The sequence below is a fragment of the Actinia tenebrosa genome, unplaced genomic scaffold (genome assembly GCF_029948245.1).
Source record: "Actinia tenebrosa isolate PJP-AT-01 unplaced genomic scaffold, QUT_ActTen_1.0 PGA_scaffold7__59_contigs__length_16204524, whole genome shotgun sequence".
In the NCBI taxonomy this organism is placed as follows: Eukaryota; Metazoa; Cnidaria; class Anthozoa; order Actiniaria; family Actiniidae; genus Actinia; species Actinia tenebrosa.
The window spans coordinates 1,691,786-1,705,954 of record NW_028292584.1 but is presented as its reverse complement, the minus strand read 5'-3'; the positions used below and the strand labels follow the sequence as shown (position 1 = coordinate 1,705,954).

At 35.1% G+C, this 14,169-nt stretch overlaps 1 protein-coding gene across 1 annotated transcript in view; it reads right to left on the bottom strand.

The window, feature by feature from the left end:
- The window catches only part of LOC116297277 (neuropeptide FF receptor 2), a 48,138-nt gene extending 39,245 nt beyond the window's left edge, over positions 1–8,893 (bottom strand). Inside the window, exons 1-2 of the mRNA XM_089040267.1 lie at positions 8,810–8,893; positions 2,807–2,915 (exon numbers count right to left, since the gene is read on the bottom strand). The gene's annotated coding sequence lies outside the window, so the exon portion shown is untranslated. The remainder of the gene's footprint in view (positions 1–2,806; positions 2,916–8,809) is intronic.
- Between the last annotated feature and the right edge of the window lie 5,276 nt (positions 8,894–14,169).

Below are 14,169 nucleotides of genomic sequence, written 5' to 3'. Positions count from 1 at the left end.
TGAGGCTGGTGCTTTAGCTAATAGTATGTAAACAGCTAAGTGTGTCTTGAAGCATGTCCTACACAAGATTAATATCACAGTACTCATGTTTTTCCCCACGAGAACATTTGGCTCTTCGCCAAACCAGAATCACGGAATCAATCTAAATATTGCATAAGAAGACATAACTGATATATTTAACTTCCAATTTAATTTTTTTCCTTGCTTGCATTCTTTATGTTAACTCAGTGTATAGTTCTCCCTCTTTGTCGGAATTTGTTCAATATTGTAAATTGTAACGTAAATATCTGTTCTTATAACATTACTTGTTTTGTGTTTTCATTCCCCTTTATTCTTTTGTTTACCTTCATTTTCCTATTGGTAATTTACTAATCTACTCTCCACTACATTTGAAAAAATATTTCAAACACCTCTAATGCTGCCAAACTCCTTTAGCTTCCTAGATATTTTATGCAAAATATCATAGTTAATAGAGGGGAATCATTCCCCTCTATTAACTATGAACATATATTATCTGATGCCAACATATAGAATTTGATTTATTTTGTATCTTCCTTATTGGAAGTGTCCTTCATTATTGAAAGTACCCTTATTGGAAGTGCACTAACCCTTCACAGCGAAGGCTCTGGTAACACATACCAGAAGACCTAGATTCTAAGTCGTCAGCTTTGCACTGCATGCTCCACAAATCCTTACTTCCGGTATGAATTCAACCAATGCGTCGTTATAGCAAGTTTTCAACCTTTTTTGTTCGAAAGAAAAACAATCACGCTCATATGCATTGTTTTATAGAACAGTTTTTTTTTTGTCTATTATTATCATCCTGAAAAATATGCAATTTAGCCTGACCCTTAGAGCACTTGACGAGAAATTAATGAGCCCTTAGTTTTACAGTGTTATGTTGACCACACAAATTCATTTACAGCCAGTTTCTTGATTCTGCGATCTAACTGACTCCAGAGGCCTGGCTCTTTTTCTTCTATCAATCAAATGTACGACGTGTTTAGTGCATTTTTAGTTCGACAATGAAAAATATTGTCCATTGTTAGGTTGGTTGGTTGGTTGGTTGGTTGGTTGGTGGGTTGGTGGGTGGGTTGGTGGTTGTGTCAGCGCTTTCCTAACGTTAATCATAACATACAGAAATGAAAAGATAATAGTGTAGAAGCTTCCTACTGTTGAAGTATATTATCAGAATTTAGGAAGTACTATATTGGGAACAAGATTAGATACGAGATTTAAGGAGCTCAACGATAATCGTTTTTTTTTTCTTCTTTATTTGCCTGTCAGATTTTCCCCCCAGACTTGTTACTAATTACAAATCCTAATGCAAAAGTCAGGGTATTAGGGGCAGGAAAAAAGCTTCTTACTCATATTGCCCAGTCCTATGCTCGATATGGAAATAGCTTTTTTTTTTTTCTGTTAGATCCGTCACGTGAGTAAGGGCCGAACATGCTAGAAGTTTCCTTACAAAGTCTTGAAAACGTATGTTGTTTAGTATTGCAAAAAGAAGTTGAACTTTTTTCATTTTAAATAATGTAGCTTCCTATTGAGGAAGTGACTGATTGCTTGTGAATATTATTTCATCACTCAGTCAGTCAGGGGTACGATTCCTAACACGCGTTTGTTTGTTTTCAAACCTGCAGGCTTAAATGTTGATCAGACAAAGTTTGAACGCGACTGCATAGAGTAAATCATGTACAGAAACAAAATGGATAGATACATTAATTAACGCGGTATTAGTTTCCTTGTGAGTTTTGAGTGGGAGAAATCGGCGAACATGACAAAGATAACGATGATCAAATTTAGAATGTTGAACTTAAAACAAAATACAAATTTAATTGTTTAAACAAAATCGATCAACATGAAATTATTTTCTGTTTTTGACTTGTTGTTAAACATAGTATAATGAATATGGAACAGAAGACGCGCGCGGTAAAGAGAAACAGATAATAAACCTCATGTATGTATGTGATATTGTGGTTCAATTGGCGAAAATTATATTAGGTTGCATTTTGAATTACACCAAATCTGCCTTAATGTAAAAAAAATGTGATTTACATGTTCTACAACAAAACAAAGTACCTAACAACAAAGTGTCTAATGCAAAAACCTACCGCAAAGCTATTGTAGTTTTGTTTAAACTGTTTCTTTGGTTTCAGTGAACAAAACAGGCCTGACATCAACTTCAGTTGCTGTTGACTTAGGAACGTTGTGATTGGCTGACAAGGAATTTTTCGTGGTTCTTATTGGTTAAAAGGAAAGCCATTTGAGAGTTGTATTGCTACCGCATTCGTTTTTCTGCTCTCCGTTTAATCACTCCCCCTCTCTCTCAAGTGATTCTAAAACCCCGACTCTTTATTTCCTCAAGCTTTACTCTAGATGGATCGAATGCATTCCAATGTTTTGACTATTGCAATATTTTTGGAAGTAAAATGAACTATTACAAATCTTATTTTCAACAAACTTCTTTTTTTCAATTGGAAAGTTTATCATTGGACATCAGACAGGAAAAAAGCTGCGCCAACCCCTGTGAAGGCGTCTAGCATTGAAATAATCGTTAATTAGGTCAATTTGATTTCACTCGATAAAACTTGTGTTGGTTCTCGCGACCAGTGAATGTGAAGAAAACTGAAAGCAAATCTCAACGGAGGTTCGCCCTTATTGGTATTAGTAATTGACTTTATCTGCTAGAACGGCAGACGTGATCAACACTATGTAAATAAACATTGATAACGGTAATGCTACGGTTCCTGTTATAGCTAGAAAAAGGAAATTCAAATGTTGTTAATCATATCTTAGTAAATACCTCTATTTTTTGTTCTTCTTCTTTCTTCTTTGTTCTTTCTTCTTCGTCGCCGTCGTCTTTTTCTTTTATTTTTTTACATTCCCTTTTCTTTCCTTTTCTTTACTTCTTTCTGTAAAGAAAGATCAACAACAACTGACGATCAGGCGTGAGGATCGTTCTATCTCTAGCGCCTAGGTATAATTGTTTTACTGTTAGCGTCGTGGGTGGAAAGAAAACAAAAGTCTGCAGCATATTTCTCGCCTGAATAGATTTAAACATCAAAACAAAGGATCTAAAACAGATAAAACAATTCTAGAAAATGTTTTTTTTGATGTAACTTAGTTCTTGAACGTTCTCTTACTAGTTTAGTTCTCTGTTTCCTATACTCTGTTCATATGGGAATTACGTTCAAGAGTGTGCCAAGTGTGGTACGCAGCAAGACTCACTGACATAACTAATCTTAATCATTGGCGATCGTACCATCGGATGTTTACTGAATCTGCAGGGTTCAGTGATTTAAAATTTATTATTTATGATATGTTGTACATAGTTGTCATAGCGACCCTTAATTTAGTATAATCAGAAGTTATCTTTAAGGGCTCTCATCGTGAATATCTGTCTAATGAAGCCGAGTCTCATTTGTACAATATACATAAGCCTCGTTTGTCTTAGTACCCATTCTATTAAGAATAACCTATAGCCTTACTTCACAAACTACCTGACTATTGATAGTTTTCACAGCCGCCATGTTGGATGAATTTAACGAAAGTTTCGTTATTAGTATTTTTTGTTATATCATCCAACATGGCCGCCATGTATTTTGTTATTTCATGCTCTTGGGAATGATTGAAAACCAGCAATAACGTAACTAATAGCAAAATAAACAACTAACTATCTAACTGTACGGCTAGCTATAGGTTTAGCTAGATTACGATCTGTACTAATTATCTTATATAGTACCTTTCTCTATTACTGAAAATTATTTTGGAAGATCCTAGGGAACAAGTGGGAACAAGCTATTCTGCAGTTTTGTCGTTTTCCTAATCCAATTGAAAAATGGAATAAAATGCAGCAAATATCAGATGGGATTTAAAAAGTGGTTTAATAGAGTGGATCATCTTCACTGTATTCCAATTGGCATGTAGAAGTGTTGATTTTCATGGAGGAAATGAATTAGAATGCTAGTAGAATGTATGTAAATATTTTATTTAAAATTAACAGTGGTGTTTAAAATAAAGAAACTTGAAACCTAAACTAACTTCGGCTTGGACTTGGAAGAATGTCGGAGAACCTGGAGAAAATCCTGCTGCAGAGGAACGAGGGAGACAATCGATAATCTTACTCTTTGGGCAACTCAAACGCTTATCATTGGTCTCAGAGCTAGTCTGCTCGTTCCTGAGTGAAAATTTTGAAAATTAAAATGTGAGTAAAGAGAAATCCTTCGGCTTTCTGGAATGTGTTTGAATAAAGCTGGATGGTTTAGTGACGAGACTAGATTTCATTACATCCCAAGGTCGAAAAGGTTTTCCTCTGCCCTCGAGCACATTTACACATAGATTATTCACATTCTGCTTTGCTCTAAATGATATTAAACCATGCGAAGAAACAAGTACCTGATGCGTTTAAAGGACGACTCGTTTTAAAAATCCTGGTGAGCCGCAAAACCAGAAACATAACTAACGAAAAATTCAACCAACAGTTGTTAAATTATACATTGAAACATGGCAAGTACAAGCATATAATAATCATATATTTATGGAGTAAGCTAATCTAATATTTATTTAAAGCTATAGGCTTCTTAACACCTCGATGCTTTAGGTTGGAGAGCCTATTCTCATTGTCTGGTTTGTGGCGGCTCGATTTTTCCTAAACCACTGCTAAAACAGATAACTTACCTCTCAATCTCGAAATATCAATCCCTGGATATTAAATTTTTGATGGCTGCATCTAATTGCTTGGTTACCAATCGATGACAAGTTTATAATGAAGTTGGAAAACAAAACGCTTGATACAGTTGTTTAAAGCACCAGTGTCGAAATGAATCGCTAGGTTAAGAAAATTATATTAAAAAACAATTTTGAAACAGTAAAAACCGAAGATATTCATTTGAGTAATCGTACAGTAAAGGTTTTATTTCCTTCTCGAAAATATTTTTTTCATTTCAACTTCGTAATTGAGTAATCTATTTTCTTCCTGAAAGAAAAGAGAGACTCATTGGTATATAAATAACACTAGTTAAACTCTCGACCAATCGGAATGATCCAGTATAATAGAAAAGAGAAAACACAGCAAAAACTACTTTGCCGAGACGTTTATAGTTTCATTACCTGGTCATCAGAATAATTCTGGTTTTTAATTTCAATCCATGATCTAGTTCTTTTAGGGACCGGTTAAAAAACAAACAACCCGAAAAGAAAAGAAAACAAACAACAACAAAAAACAAATCCCCCACCGAAAAAAAAAAATTTGCTCTACTACAATGCAATAATATTATTAGTAAACCCATAAAAGTATCCTTAATCGAGTGGCATACGGTTTCTTGCTTCCCTATCTCTTTCCACTTTTTTATGTTTCTTTTTTTTATTGTTATCTTATTATTTTTTCATTTTTATTACTTTTTGCTCCCCCCTCCCCTCTTGACTTCTCTTAACATTTGAAAGCAAGGCAAAGGAATAAAACTAAAAAAAGAAATTATATATATATATATATATATATATATATCTATATATATAAACAACAACAACAACAACAGCTATACCACCACTTGGCGAATGTCTCAATTAACCCAAATAACACTCAAGGATTTACTTATACTGATTTCTATAGCTCATTAAGACCTCTTCAAGTGCCTGAAGCATTAAGATGAGGACCTGAGCCGGATAATAACTTTTAAAAATACATCGATTACTAATAGTAATGCATATGTAAGAGTAATAATATGCCGCAACAGAAGTAGGAATATGCTTGAAACTGAGTGTGCTGTTTAATGTGAAGTGCTTTTGCGAGCATAGGACTAGATATGGTGAAAATGAAAATACGATTATGTCAGTGGTACCGGAGATCTAGGATTATACTTTTAAAAACTTTTAAAAATAAGAAGACTTATAATTAAATCCACCCATCCATTCCTCCTTTAACATTTGTTACGAAGCATTCAGCAGTTTAATTACTTCTGGATATTAAATTTCATGTCCCCTCCTAAACCCGTCAAGATTCGAACCTGCTTCATTAATTTATTCTTTAAACACTTTCTCGCACAATGTGTTGTTTTGCTTGAACTCTTTTAAAGTATAAAATAAGATTTAAAAAAAAAAAGATAAAGTAAAATGTAAAATCTAGCATTGAAAATTCATTGGATATCGTCTCTCTCCTTTACCCCCCCCCCCCCCCCCCCCCCCCCCCTCTCTCTCTCTCTCTCTCTCTCTCGTTCTCTATCTAAAACTAATAAAATAAATAAATAAACACTGTTGTAAAAGGATCAGAGTTGCTTACAAACTTGTGGCCCGCCTTCCAAGATCGCGTTTGAATTCGGGAGATCCTTTTGCGGAGGGAGGAAAACCCGCCACGGCCTTATGATATGACCGGAGTCCGGGCCGAACCCGAGACACATCCATTAGTGAGAAGCGAGCGCTCTCATCGCTACCTCACCGTGCTCAGCTCTCTCTCTCTCTCTCTCTCCTCTCGGTAAAGAAAAAATAGAGCTGGCCAACCATACACGCATTTACATCGAAATAAAGTAAGTGCATATTGTTATTCCACTGTGGTCCTACTGACATTTATTCTTTTGAGATTCTCTTTGGTATCAATACCTCTTTATACATGCTAATTAATTCTCTGAGAGTCCCCGCGGTAATTATCATGTAAGATCTCGTAGGAATCTTATCCGTTTTCCAGTGTAACCATGGTGATTAAGCCCCGAAACCCGAAAGATAGAGACCTGCTAAAAAATAATGACAAGCGGCCGAAGATCTTTACAAAGGAAAGCCAGAATGTTGAAGAATAAAAACGGTTAAGTGACAAACAGACGGTCAGTGGCTGACAGTGATGTGTAGGCAAAACGTATAGAAAAAAAATAGATCAATATAGGACTAACCAGTACTACTGAGAAAGCTTCAAAACGTCTGTGAAATATGAAAGTGGTGCAAGCTGGCCATGAATATATACCTTGATTTTCAATACAGGGCGCTGTACGTTAACTAAACAGTAATCACTAAAAAAATCCAGGCCATTTTAAAAAAGGCGCATAAACTCGCTGAGAAAAAAACGGCAAAAAACAACTATATATATTACTAAAAATGGGACCTGCGCTTAGCTTTGTGGTTCTTCCTGTTTAGGCTATCAATAGGTCATTAATTTGCCATTTGCACTTTCATATTAACATTTCATAAATCATAACTAATATAATCGGCTAATTAATAAATTCAATAATCACTTGAGTATCGGCTGCCTAACTCAACCATTACAGTTTTTCTGAATGTCCGTTTTCACGGGCGATTTCGTTCATAGTCAAGAAGGTGTACAGTTTTATTCCGGACACCAAGATTACCAGCACAAATATCTCTTTAGAAGCGCGAGAGAAAATTTATTAAATTTTCGGAAAACGCCGCAAAAAACGCCCGTGTCGTAAACAAGCTTTTAATGCCACATTCAAACAAACTAATTTTTCAATAAGCCTCACTTATTTTCTTTCTTTCTTTCTTTTTTTTTCAGTTAAAAAGCTATCTAGAAATGAAATGTTTTTTTTTTATTTCTACATGTTAGACCTGGACGTTTGTACTTGTGCATGAGCTGTGTTTCAACTTCATTGTGCTCATTCCATACTACCAACATTATTAGACAACGAACAATTCTCTCATGTTGAATTTTAACCCGGAGCCAAGGGGTAGACGGAACTACCCATGCAAAGAAGTATATAAGAAATAAAGTAGTCCGAAAATATTTGTAAGATGTGGGGGTGAATAATGGTATTGGCCGGGTAACGTTTGAGAAAGATTCAACAAAGACTGATGGTGTGTGTCATGGTGTTTTAATCCTACCGGTACTCAAACCGCAACAACAGAACTTTATTAGCGGGTACCTAGCTAATGATAAACGATTCATGGAACGAAGTTAATGAAATTAATCTGACAAACAACTACGAATATTAGTCTTATTTCTCTAAAATAGGGGATGATATCAGGGCGAAGTACCATTTTTATTTAGACACAGATGACTTGGATATTCGCTTGAATGACACACTGAGTTGCGGACATGTAAAACATGGAAGAACAATGTTCGTGGACTTGTAATACCATTAATATTGGTCTTTAGAAAAAGAAAAACCTAATACTTTTGTCAAGTATTATGTAATACTAAACAGAAAAAAATGGTATTCGGTGATAAGAGTACAGTATGCTCGTAGTGCAATTTATTAGAACTAAACGATACTAAATGGTGCAAAATGCTTTGTTTTCAGGATTAGTATTTCATGACGACTGCACTAACTTCGCTTCAGTTGAAGCAAAGCGACGACACTTTCAATAATACAACGTACAAAACTGTAAACCGGCGAAAACATTTTCAGGCATCTGGTTAGTTATGACTCAAGACAAACGACTAAGACATTCAGCATTTCTTTTCTCTGTCGGTCATCGTCACTTCATAATCTATGCTGACGATGATATCAACAGAGACAACAGAATTATCTTGTGAATGCCGAATTCTGCATCAGTAATGAACTAATCACGAGAAATTATAAGAAAAGACAAAACCAGGCTGAACCAACATATTTTACGTAATATAGTCAATATCTCTCTAATAGGAGTAAACACAGAATATTTTTCTTTACTTTTGCCTAGGTATCCACCTGTTAACTCGCTGGCCGTATTCAGTAAAACAGCCCTGCAGCTTTCATCGGACTAGCTATCGATGTCATCAGAAAATAAAAGATAAATAGAATAATATTCTATTATTAGATATAGGATATATATATAAAAGTTTTCTTTGGCTGTTGTTTTATTGACCACGCATCTGATATCTACTCACTTGTTATCCGGTGGGCACTTGTGGACGAAACGCTTCACACAGCAAATACGTATCCTTTCTCTATCACAGACAACGATATATCAATGATTATAAGGCAATGTCTTACCTTAGTTAAGATAATCATTTATATTAAACTTTATTATACCCAACATGCCTTGCAGCCTAGTCAGGCGGGGGAGTTAAAGACCCTTTCGCCTCTTGTAATTAGGAGCCTTATTTAATGTCTAGACACGATTGATTGATGCCGCTTTCAATGAAAAATTGAGCATTCATCTTATATTTATAATTTTCCTACCACCTCGAGTGCTCCTTAGTACTTGAATGTTAGTCCCAAATATGTTTTAATTTAAAGAAAATATAAACGAGTTGACTCTGACTGGGAAAAACACTTTATACTAGGTCGACGTTTCGGTTCTGATATTTAACCTTATTTTCTTTAGCTACGGCTTGACTGCAGCTACCAAACTTTTCAATGTTTTTATTTTTCCAGAACTATCGCCAGAACCCATGCATGCTAGCCCTTGGAGGGAATTTAAAATTTATATTTTGCGGATGTTTAGAAATAATGCCAAAATAAATAACATAGAGTTAGTAAATTATATCATAATGATTGTTTATGTTTGTCTTTTGAAAAGCCTTCAAGCTTCCGCCATGTTGGGGGTTATATATTTTTGTTGCTCTCAAGCGCTTGTAACGCACCGATGCAGAACAGAGAAAAATGATCGTTTTATGAGTAATGAAAATTATTTAAATATTGTTTGTTTTTTTCTTGTGTTTTTTTTTTTTTTTTGAAAAACAGGTTTTTCTTCTCCCAGATTATATATTTTGTCAGACGAAAGCTTGTTCCAGAAAAAATGATATTGCCATCATATACATAATAACAGAGAGAGAAAAGTGTCTTACCAACCACGTTAAAAAAGGTTAGGCGTTCTGATGTTTTTTGAGATCGACGTTATGCGAAAACCTTATGCTATTTTAGCAACTACGCAGACAGATAAGATCATACACAGAAGAGAACCCGCAGACAAGTCATACATCAAGATATCATCATCGAAAAAACGTCCACTACTGTCAGCAAGTGATGGATATCTCAGTAAACCCGTCACCGGGAGAAAGTAGTTAAGGGAGAAAGAATATGAAAATAATGAAAATTCTGGGAATAAATCACGCATAATCTACATTGTAACAGGCGTAATAGGTAGTCGGCTTAAGGTTAAGGATCTATCTACCAACGTACACGTTGGGGAGGGTAGGCGAGGGAAGGGTATCGTTTTAGTATAGAGAAAAAGATTCCAGTTATTGTTCTGGCAAAAAGAGGGGAACTTATCCTAAAGTGAGATGGTAATGGCAAAATTTAAGATTCGAGAAGAAACACTAGGGTATAAAAAAGCAAAAGGTCGTAAAAGAAAGACCAGATTGTTTTAATTTTGCGAGAAGTCAAGAGGGCATGTGCTCTCTTGACGAAGTTCAAAAGAGTGTTCAAAAACGCATGATGAATGAGCATTTGAGTCTATAAAAGGCTTTCGCAAGTTGAAGACAGCATGCCCAACTAGACGACGATATTTAGTGGGTGGTCGATGATTGTACTTGAGACTGAGCTTTTTCACTGGTAAGCTGAGCCTATAAAAGGGATTAATTACCCACTCGCATCCCTATACTATCAAAACTGCCTAGTTGAAATAGCCAAAAAATGGTGTGTTATAACCAATTGAATGGAATGAATTGATAAAATGGTCAATATCAAGATGGTCGCTATTATCAGATTCATTATGGTTAAAACAACCTACATTTGATTATAGACGTTTTGTATCAACCACGTAATACTTTTTTCTTAACCAAGCTTTCGAAGATAATTCTCCATCATCAGGGTATTGAAAATAATAATGGAGCAGGCGGTAAATTCAAAAAACATAGAACACAAAATATCTATAATAATGAAACCTACATACGATAATGTACTTCTAATTAACCTACATTTGGTTGATAAGATGGCCAATATCAAGATGGTCGTTATTATCAGATTCATTTTGGTTAAACCAACCTACATTTTGTTGTGATAAGATGACCAATATCAGGATGGTCGCTATTACCAAATTCATTTTGGTTAAAACCACCTACATTTGGTTGATGAGATGACCAATATCAATATGGTTGTTATTACCAGCTATTTATTTTGAATAAAACAACCTACATTGTAATAACCAATTGAAACTGGCGTGTCAACCAATTTCTTATTGCTTGATAAATTAACCAACATATAAAGGTTATTAATACTACAACCAAACAAAACGGACGCTCTAACCAACTGAGCTATACTAGACCTCTTGTTGATAGCTTGAGCTGAGGTCTAGACCAGTTAGTTAGAGCGTTTGACTATCAAACATGAGGTCAAGTGTTCGAATCCCGCCTGGAGGGAAAATTTGCTTGAAGAAAAATAATTCACATCTTTAATAACTATCTAAGGAAAAAAATAATAAAATAAACAACAACATCGAAGGCAATGGGGCGGTCCCACTGACGAGCTATTGCAACCTTTGTCATTTTGACTTGAAAGAAAACGCGAATCCACATGATTCCAAACATTTACTATTTGTTGCATCATGATGTATTTTTTTAAACATACTTGTCAATAGACCTTCATAAAATATTTCTTTAGAAATTGTAAAATACTTCTGCATGTGTCCCATACAAGCTCATTTACTCAGGGTTAGCCTTATTTCAACGTCAAAACATTCACAGATGCCAAAGGTAAAGTAAAAGTAAAGAAGAATGCCAGCAATACAAATACTTCGACATGTCAAGGACCTTCACTAGAACACATTAATATTTGACACAAAATTGACATGACACCGGTTTGACGAATTTGAAAGAGATCTATTAACTTTAATTACCGCTTTTACAATTAACACACTCACTCTCGGAGTGGTTACGATATACAAATATATATCATTGAATTTTCCATTCGTGTTTTAAACAACATTATGAAAGAAACGCCAACCTCATCAAAGAAGAGATTTCCTTGTGTTAACAATCTTAACATATAAGCATTTAAAAAACAGGAATAAAATAAATGGCATAATTATAATTACACGCATATTGAGAATATTTCTATTCTCAAATTAGATGTGATGCTCTAGTGTTTTACTGCTCTTGCTTTATTCAGTGGGCTACCTAAGCGCCTTTCCAATATAAAGTTGAAAGAGCTGTAACCGAGGAAATTATGTTAAATGGATATCTATATCTTAATTCAGTTTGAAATCACTGGTGATTTCTGCAATCTATTTGGTTCTCAAAAATGCGATTTAGTCATGAATCGTACCACTTTGAGTGCTAAATCGCACTGCTTCAAATGGAATTGCAAAAAACATAACATTTAACAAATCAGATAAAACAAAAAAGAGGGAAATTTCTAGATGAAAGTCAGTTCAGTTGACAAATGTTTTACATGAAAATGAAATTGCAAAACGTTTATTATTGCAGGAGATTTCCGAATATATATCATTAAGTGGTAATTAAACTATAAGTAATCATATGCTAAGCTTATGTAAGTTATCCATCTAGTTGTGAGACAAAATAAAGAAAAATAAGTAACTTACTGAAACTATTTTAGAACAAGGCGACGTTTCGACTCTAACCACTAGCTATTGTCTTCCTCAGGCGTGTTGCTTTAAATGGGCTGACCACGTGACTTTGTAAATGGTCACGTGATCACCGGATAGGACATCGCTTTTGGAACATTCCGCTCCAAGGAACATTCTTCATTGCACCGGCCTCACTCGCGTGCGGCAAACAACCAAAATTATATTTTGCAGCTCTTTTAAAAAAAACAACTCCAAACCATATACAATTTACTTAGCCATTACATATCAGGGTGTGAGCGGCAGTTTTATTTTATACCTTATTAAGTTTTATAATTTGAAAATGAGTTATTATATTATCCACACTAGTTTGCTATCGTAGTGCTATCGTAGTGATGAACATGTGCAGCTTCTCACGACCACTGGATATTCACTCATATGTTTGTTATTAAATTGCATAAATAGCAATCTGAAATCATTCACATCTCAATGTTCTGAAAGCGCTTGATTTTCTCCATATAGAAAGCGCGCAAGAAATCATGATCAAAACATAAATTCCTTCTAAATGAATAGCTTTTTTAAAATGCACTATATCCAAGAAAATCAGAAAAGATGTACTCTAGTGTATTTTTTTCCTGCCATAGTTGCATTCTTGCCTTGTACCTCTTGCAGCCCGATTTGATGGCTGATATTAAAGGTAGATTTCACTCACTCACTTGTTCGCATACCTTCATACCCTCGCTTTATAAGCATGCAGACTCGGGAATTACGCACTTTTTGAAAAGAACTGACCACAGCCAGTGGGATAACTTCATTCGATCGAACGCCATCAAAATCCCCATTCATGACCAAGCCACAATATTGAGTCGTTAGCTGTCTACCTATGCGTGCTCAACTTGCCTCGTTGCTTAATATTATTTCTTCAAATATTCCCCGAGCACATGCTACTGATTTTATAATACCATTAGCTTAAATTTAAAACCCAGCCGGCTTAGATAATAAATGCCTCTCGGCTCACTAAACGGTAATAGAATTACCTGAAGAAGGGTTTGAAAGTGTAGACCAGTCAACCCAAACCTTCCACGATACTCCAAACATTGATTGTGCTGCAAAACCTGTCAAAAACTTTGTATTTATAAAGATGATTGTTTACACAAATAATTTTCCAATTAATTATCAATATACAAGCGGTGATTGTAGAATGGAGCAATCCTGGAAGTGTTTGTTGGCATCATTAGGGCGGCTGGAATAGATTTGGACATACGGTAATCTCAATCAAGTCGATCTAACAGCTAGTTTCCCTATTAAGTATTTTACGAGTCATTAATTTGACACTTTCCTAGTTCAGAGGAAATTGCTAGATTGATATTTCTCGTTGTGTTAATGTTCTTAATTTGTTATCACAAAACAGGAAAATTTATGAAGTTTATAACAAGAATTGGTTGATTTGATTATTTGTCTTTGTCGTCAATACTCTGGAAAAAGAGTTTGGAAAGTCTTGCTAACTGTGCTCACTCCCTGCTCACTCCCTGTGCTCACTCACTCACTTTAGTTCAAAGGGGATTTTTTTTAAAGGACAAGGTGTTCAGATTTCTCAGTGAAGCCGCTTTTATGACATGAGCCCATCGGGAGTTTTGCCGATGGATGTGACAATCGCTTCCTAAGTCTTTAGGCAATTACAGACTTAAAGATAATTCCCCAAGACTGACTAGGCGAAAATAAAAACAGGGGATTTTTTAATTCTTTCTTATATTCATCTATTCATCTTTCTTTCTTTGTTTC